The sequence below is a fragment of the Tachypleus tridentatus genome, chromosome 10, assembly GCF_004210375.1.
Source record: "Tachypleus tridentatus isolate NWPU-2018 chromosome 10, ASM421037v1, whole genome shotgun sequence".
In the NCBI taxonomy this organism is placed as follows: domain Eukaryota; kingdom Metazoa; phylum Arthropoda; class Merostomata; order Xiphosura; family Limulidae; genus Tachypleus; species Tachypleus tridentatus.
Genome location: NC_134834.1, coordinates 120,189,905 through 120,198,238, shown reverse-complemented (window position 1 = coordinate 120,198,238; position 8,334 = coordinate 120,189,905).

Below are 8,334 nucleotides of genomic sequence, written 5' to 3'. Positions count from 1 at the left end.
GTAATTGAATGTAGGAATGTAGAGGGCGTGATTAGATGTTTGAATGCATTTATTAATATTGGTATAAAGGTGTTCCTTTGTATTGGTTTATTTTGGGCTTGAGTTGCTGTATAAGTAAGGCTTCTTTAATTTTGCATTTGTTTGTGTTTCTTAGTATCTGGGAGTTTTCTATGGTTATGTTGTGTTTATTTGATTTGCAGCGCTCGAAAACGTGTGAATGTGACTTTTTGTGTTCTTTGAATCTGGTTTCCATTTTTCTACTTGTTTCTCCAATATAGAAGTCGTGGCAGTTATCACATTGTATTTTATAAATAATGTTGGTGTAGTCAGTGATGTTGGTGTAGTGTTTGTCAGTGTAGTTTTTACATAGTATAGACCCCAGTTTTGTACCTGGTTTTTGACTAAATTTGGTATTAACTGGAATGTCATATTTTGTTGTTAGTTTTTGCCAAATGTTGGGAATATATTCGTGGTATATATTTACTTTTGTTGGTTGATTTTGCTTTCTGTCTAGGTGTGTGTGTATAATGTTTTCTACAGTTTGTGGAGGAAACTTATTGATGTTGATGAAGTATTGTTTTATTTTGTCTAATTCATCATTAATTTTATCTGGTGAGCATAGTTTTATGGCTTTGTTTATTTCGTTTCTTAGTATGTTGAGATTTTGTTTTGTTTCATGTGCTGAGTCCTAAGGAATGTATAGTCCAGTATGGGTGATTTTTCGGTGGATTTCTGTTTTGAATTGTGTGTCGGTTCTTGTAATTTTGAGGTTAAGAAATGATATTTGATTGCTTTCTTCCTGTTCACATGTGAAGTTAATGTTGGGATTTATAGAGTTAATGTGATTGAGAAAAATAATTGTGTTTTCTGTAGATGTGAATCCCGCAACCGTGTCGTCTACATATCTGTACCAGTATAGTGGTGGATGTAATGCTATGTTAATTGCTTGTGTTTCAACTTGTGTCATAAAAATATTTGCTAGAACTGGTGATACTGGATTGCCCATGCTTAGGCCATTTGTTTGTATGTAGTTGTGGTTGTTGAACATGAAGTTTGTCTTCATCGTGATGAATTCTATGAGGGTTGTTAATTGGTTGCTGGGAATGTCTATTGATGGATTAGAGTCTCGGATATAGAGTTCTACGGCTATCGTGCAGACTTCAGCGGTTGGGACTTCTGTAGAGAGGGATATGACATCGAAATTGGCCATTGAGTTTAGATTAAGTTGATTAAGGTTAGACTTGAAATTAAAATAATCTTTGATGAATGAGCTAGCTGATGTTACATATTTTGAGAATATATATTTAAAAACGGCTCGTTTGGGTTGAGAAGATTTTTTTTACGTAGAGGAGTGAACAACGTATTGACTTTCTTCGGTCATCGTCAGGTTCACAAAGAAAGAGAGAGGTAACTGACCGGAAGCTGACCACATGCTTGAAAGGGGTTGTGTCACTGAGTGTCGGAATGTAGAGGGCAGGATTAGATGTTTGAATATATAATTTTATATTATTTATTTTATTATTATTATTTATTATATTATTTATTCGTGAGATATATTTACTTTTGTTGGTTGATTTTGCTTTCTGTCCAGGTGTGTGTGTATAATGCTTTCTACGGTTTGTGGAGGAAACTTATTGATGTAAATATATCTCAGGAATCAAAAAATCACGAAACCATATACTGCTGCATACCATATATTCCCGACATCAGCAGAAAAATAACCAACATTTGGCAAAAACTAACAACAAAATATGACATTCCAGTTAATACCAAATTTAGTCAAAAAACAGGTATAAAACTGAGGTCTATACTATTTAAAAACTACACTGACAAACATCACACCAACATTATTTATAAAATACAATGTGATAACTGCCACGGCTTCTGTATTGGAGAAACAAGTAGAAAAATGGAAACCAGATTCAAAGAAAACAAAAATTTGCCTTCACACGTTTTCGAACACTGCAAATCAAGTAAACACACAATAACTATAGAAAACACCCAAATACTAAATAAAGAAACAAACATAAACAAACGCAAAATTAAAGAAGCCTTACTTGTACAAGAACTCAAGCCCAAAATAAACCAATACAAAGGAACACCTTTATACCTATTTTTATGAATATAATCCAACATCTAAGTGCGCCCTCTACATTCCTACATTCAATTACACAACCGCTTTCAAACGTGGTTTTTTACATACTCAATTTTCTCTACAAGTAGGTTTTCTCGTCATCACGGATTATTAATTCTGATGAAACTTCTTTTATAGTAAATGTTATAAAAATGTAAGTAAATATATAAACATAATTAATTTAAGTGTGCCATGCAAGTTATGAAAGAACCAGAGACAAACGATATAAAGAAGATGGTACTAAAAGGGTATAAAACATTCTGGTGCACCTGACATGTAATCCTTGTGAACAAACTTGTACCAGTAGTTTACTTACACATTTCATATCCAGTGTCAAATTTGCACCGCATGTGGATAAAGGTATGTTGTCTCTCAAAACAGTTCCCTCATTTTAGCAAAATTTTGTGTGTGTGGTGGATTTGAACCGTAATCTCTACAAAATACATGAATTATTAATGACGTAGCACATCTTGGAGTTAATATATCAAATGTAATAATAATGTTAGAGTCTTGGGTTATAAGGAATTACATCAAAACTTATTTTAGATAATATTAATAACTTCTCATAAGCACAGCCCATTAACCAAATGTTTTACATTTCTTTAGAAATATTTAAGGCTTGGATGGGGCACCTGCTTTCCATCTCAATTGATGCCGCGGCTGATAAAATTATATCTAGTGTCTTCATACTACTGTTTTTATCACTGAATTTTACTACAATATATAACTAATAGTTTTATTTTTTACATTTCAAAAACTTCATAATAAATTATTTTGAACTACATGAAATCACATAATTCAGAACTTTTACACATTTTTAAGACAAATTTTGTGATATCAAATGAGAGCTATAAAAGTAATCCTCAGTGAAATGTGAGTGATAAATAATATTTAATCAAATACTGCAAATAACCCAACAATTTACTGTTATATAATACACACAAGACACATCCTGTCACTCATCTTTAGAAACATGTTTCACTCTATAAATTCAAATAATCACAGTATGAATGTCATATCTAATAAAGAAAATCTTATACAAATTACACTGAATCAAGTTGTTACATTACACTATCTCTAAGTAAATCCAGTGTTGTGAGGTAAGAACCTTATCAGCTGGAACAACTGACTACAGTTGCTTTAGATTTATTTTGAAGATGTTCTTAACTAGAAATTTCAATCAACCCTTATAATTTATACAACAATAATATGTTATTTTACTGCTAAGATTTGTAATAAACACTCTCGCAAAATTATCTACAAATAAGCAGGACTCATAGCATAAAGAAAAATATTGGATGTTTGGTAAAAACACACAATAAAATAAGACAAGAGATGTTAAAATAAATCAGTGCAAGAAATAGAAATATCACGTTATCAGAATTACAATACCATTAAAATCTTCATAAAGACTCACAAATAACAATCACTAAATTATTGTCTGCAAGAACTAAATCAGTTTCAATTACCATCACAAATATCATATGATGGCATAAGCAGCTTCCTTTTATTATTTAAACACCAAGCTTATCACTGTTAATGTGTCATTACATCTTATTAGATTCTTTATTCATTAAACGTCTTAATTTGAAAGATTTTGCTTATTTGTATTGAGAATGTAAACTAATATTTTTAAATGGTTAAAAATGTAAAACGATACATTTAAGGTTAAAAATCACGTCAACGCCCCCTAAAAACAAAAAAGGCAATTCTTAATAAAACCTTCATACCAAATTTCTACTAGGTAGTTACAAGTTTGTTTTATTGGAAAAAAAAAGATGAAAGAAAAAAAATCTTACTTGTAAGTTGCATTAGCATGTACTACTGTTAGTAGTATGAATCTACTTCAAACACAAGTTTTTGTTGATTATTCCAATCTAGTTTTTTACTGTATAACTGTTACTTGCCAGACATTAACCAAATATTTCCACTCCTCAATTGGTAAACAATAATGGAGTAAATAAATAACAAGCGACCGAAATACGAATCAGTTTACTCTGTATGTTATTAAACGATATATACAAGTCTGACAGACGACTGTTTTGACACGAGAAATACGTAACATTGTAGAACATACAAGTGTCCAAGGGCATTACAACACAACACAAAACCTCCATAGTGCGCATGCACTTAGCTACAGTCTAAAGATTTTTTTTTCGCAAACTTAACAATAAATTATTTGTTCTCTTCCCACCCTGGTATCCAAACCAAATTATTAGCGTTACAAGCCATCCGATTTCCTGCTTAGATTAGTTTGGTGTGTTTTGAATTTCGCGTAAAGTTAATTCAAAACTTATCTGCGCTAACCGTCAGCTAATATGTTAGCTTACAATAACATATTAGAAAAAAAATATTCTGTTTGTTTGATTATTTGTTTTGAATTTCACACAAAGTTACACGAGGGTTAGCTGCGCTAACCGTCACTAATTTAGCAGTGTAAGACTAGAGGGAAGACAGCTAGTCATCACCACCCACCGCCAACTCTTGGGCTACTCTTTTACCAACGAATAGTGGGATTGACCGCACCTTATAACGCCCCTACGGCTGAAAGGGCGAGCATGCGAACCTCGACCCTCAGATTACGAGTCGCACGCCTTAACACACTTGGCCATGCCGGGCCACTGGCGGTGTTCATTAAATAATTGTTTTTTTTACCCTTGTATTGTTAACATTACAGTTTAAACGCCGAAAGAAAGCGAAACATAGATTTATAAAGTTACTTGAAATGTTAATAATTTTTTTATTTATAGTTCATTTTTTCCTGGATTTAATATGCAAAATCAGATGCATCTAAAACTAGCTTTTCAGATTTATTTTCCACCCCTTCAAAATGTATCCCAGTTACCTTAAATACTCTTTATATAGTGCACTTTCTCTTTAAAACATTTTGTGCTGAAATATGAAGTGCATATGATACGAGGAAACAGTATTTATTCAGTATTTTTCATCTCATATTTTGTTGCATGGGATAAGTATGACCGCACAGTACTGAGATTTAGTAATCAAATTAATTAATACTTTTTTTAAAAAAATAATGAGGTGATACAATGGCAAAATACTTGATTACTGGTACAAACCTATCCAGCTGCAGTCTTTGCTACTAAAATGACTGTCACTGTCAAACCAATCCGTCGTGCAAGACAAAATAATAACAAAAAAGAGAAAATATTTGATTTAATATAAATATTTACTATTAAAATATATACCTATCAACGGATTTCTAGGGTCGTCCTCAACAAAAGTCGTTTAGACTTCAAGTCATGAATTTATAATTAATTAATTTTATCAATCATAAAACTGCATAATTAATTATATGCTGCCTTTTGCTGATGATGACTAGTCAATATACAATCGAGCGAAACTTCTCGATTTTTGAGAGCTTTTTGTCCTCGGTAGTAAAGTGATTTTACTATCCAAAACTACAATTGGATATTGAAGATTATTAAATCCAGATATTATCAGACGTAACTTCTGCTTTACTGGTTATTCGAAAGACATCACCGTCTTTCGAAGATTGTTGTCTAACTGAATGTAAATTTTGAATGTTGTTGCTTTTTTTAGAATATCCTTCATTGTTGAAGATTGAGTGATTTTGTTTTAATGCGAAACGTTGTTCTATGTTTCGAGAAAATCACTGCGACAATTTAACTAGATGTTTTATTATTTTTTTTGGAAAATACGCTGGAACTACGATCAACAATAGAATCCAGTTTTCATTAAATGGGTACTGGAGTAATTTTTATAAACAGACTTTGGACGCGAAAGCCCCAATTCGTTTTAAATATTTTAGTGAGTATTTATTTCATGATAAAACAAATTAGTTGAGTTTGACGATCTGTAGGTGACACTACAATCGATACTGAAGGAGTGGATTCAGCATGTAACTCTAAAATTAATAAAGTGGTTCATGCACTAGCGGGAGGGGAATGTAAAGTACTACAGTACTTTACCAAAACATGTGACAATATATCCTCGTGTGTGGACCGAGCGCTATAGAAACATTGCATGGAGCCTCTAACGTGTTTTTAAGATACATTTAGTGTAACTGGTTCATGTGAGTTAATGTATCTCAGAACGGTTAGTTTGGGTATTAACACTTTTACTAATAAAAACAGAGAACAACGTTTCATCCAGAAGATAACCTTAGAAAGTCGAAACGTTGTTCTGTTTTATTAGTAAAAGTATTAATACCCATACCAGCCGAAACATGTTTATTTCAAATGGATTTTTCGTTATTACCAATTACATAAAGAATACTATTGTTAAATAACAATATAACGAGAACATGGAGACAGAGGATTTAGTTTCAGTATTAAGAATTGAAGAAACTGAGGTTGATTATGGTAAATAAATTAGAATGTGTTATTAGAAAATGGTGTATCTGTGGCTTTCATTAATATCGAGTGTTTCAATTTCGAAAGTGAGGTATTCTGCTGGTGAAATTTTTTTCATGGAAGAGACAACAGTAACAACAATATTCCCATTACGGCGAGACAACACAGATTTATCTCGTGTTTCTAACAAACATAGAGCAAAGCTAATTTAACTTGATAAAATTGAATTATTAAAGGTTCAGTAGGTCAGGAAATTCACAGGTAATGGTTTTATATCACAGCAACGATATACTGGCAGTGTGCCCAATGTTTTATTTGATTATTACAGAAGTTGAATAAGCAAAGTTTACTGAATATTTTTAAACGTTATTTTCTTACAAAATACATTCTGAAACAAGAAATTCTACAGTACATCTTTTAAAAGGAAAGTGTTAACAAAGACTAACAAACAGGGGTCAGATTAGTACAAATTTGTCAACCCGGCTGGGACAGGCTCAGTTTACACAACATTCAAGAAATTTTGGTATGGGTGTTCAGACTGCCTGGCAGAGGCAACAAAGGGCAGCATGGCCATAGGGTCAAGTGAAAACCCAAGTAATTGGTAAACCTTCTGGTTCTCTTGGTATGTTCTCCAAGTGAATATGTTAAGAGCTAGATCAGTACCTAGTTTAAGGCTGTGTCTCCCCTGAACTTAAGAAACTTTGCTGAACCTTTGGACAAATCAAAACTCTTTCAACCTTTGCACTTAAATCCAAAATTTCAGTTTTTAAGGTCAAGTTTTAGTTATGGTCATTCTCATTTTGAAATTCAGACTGACCTAACCAGAACTAATGTTCCAGTGTTCTTCAATTTTTTTTTCCTGTTTTACCTCAGTTGTTTTTCCACGGGTTCTTCCTTACCATATGAAGCCTTTTAACTGCTCTGGAATGCCCAATGCTAATTTTACTCTACAGCAAATAACATTTATAATTAGTGAGCCAATGGATGAAGAAACATTGCTTGTAGATAAATCTGATGGTACCGATGTCTTCTACGGCCAATAAAGGGTGCGATGCTGCTGAAAGTCTTACCAACTTAAACTCAACACCATCTCAGTTAGGAAAGCCAAGCCTCTGAGTAGTCCAGCAATTAGATCAAATATCACTGATAGTGGTACCCAACTGGGTGAAGATTGAACAAGAACTTGATGTTGGCAATGAAGCAGAAGATGATGGAGATGAAGACAAACCAAACAGTTCATCCAACAGTTTCTATCCTTAAAAATAGAGCTTCCATCTTGAGGGGTGGACTTGCCAAATGACTACATAGGAGAAATACCACTGTAATATTTGAGGAATAACCAACAAGGTAGTCATGGAAGTCATTCCAGATGGAGCTTAGACTAGAACTCCTTACCGAGCCAAAGGTAATAAAAAGCCAAAACATGTTACAGCAAATTCCAATGCTCAAGCATTATTGCCAGTAGATGACAGTTGTGTTGGATGAAGGCCCAGTGCCTGTGTGATAGAAGATGAAAGTGAACAGAACCTGGTGAAGACTCAAGCATTGACAACCATCAGTTGAAAGTGCACGATAAAGAAGATCTGCTGGTGAAGTTAACTTGAGGAAAGTGAAGCCTTTACCATCACAATTTGTATATAGTTAAATTATCATTTATATTTTATCTTTTGCATTTTCTGTTTCTCTTTGCCTTCTATTCTTCCATATAAAGCATAACAAAGTTTTGTATATAAGTTTGTCTTTGTTTTGAGTTGTTAACAACGTACTGTGTGTTTCATGCATATAATAAAAAAGTAAAAATTTAGATTTTGTATCACATTTTGTAATTTTAACATACCACAATATCAGCATTAGCTCCTATTTTTA